This window comes from Merops nubicus, unplaced genomic scaffold (assembly GCF_000691845.1).
Source record: "Merops nubicus isolate BGI_N331 unplaced genomic scaffold, ASM69184v1 scaffold22231, whole genome shotgun sequence".
In the NCBI taxonomy this organism is placed as follows: domain Eukaryota; kingdom Metazoa; phylum Chordata; class Aves; order Coraciiformes; family Meropidae; genus Merops; species Merops nubicus.
The window spans coordinates 1-262 of NW_008590534.1; positions in this window are offsets into that span (position 1 = coordinate 1).

Genomic DNA, 262 nt, shown 5'->3' on the forward strand with positions numbered 1-262 from the left:
AGGCTGGCGGCCAAGCCGCGAGCTTCTGCTGTGACCTAAAATTAATTTGATACTCTTGTTCTGGGTAGCACTCCCGCACTTACGCCTGGAGATAATAGTATCATCCTTATATGTTTCCAGGGCAGTGCAATTAATTTCAGGGCACGCCCAGTTTAAAAGTCCCGGAATCCTGTTCCTAGCTGCAGAAGAGCCCGAGAGGAGAAGGGGTGGGAAGCAGTGGCAGGCTGCCGGCGCCCGCGGGACTCTTCCTGCCTGGGGGGGT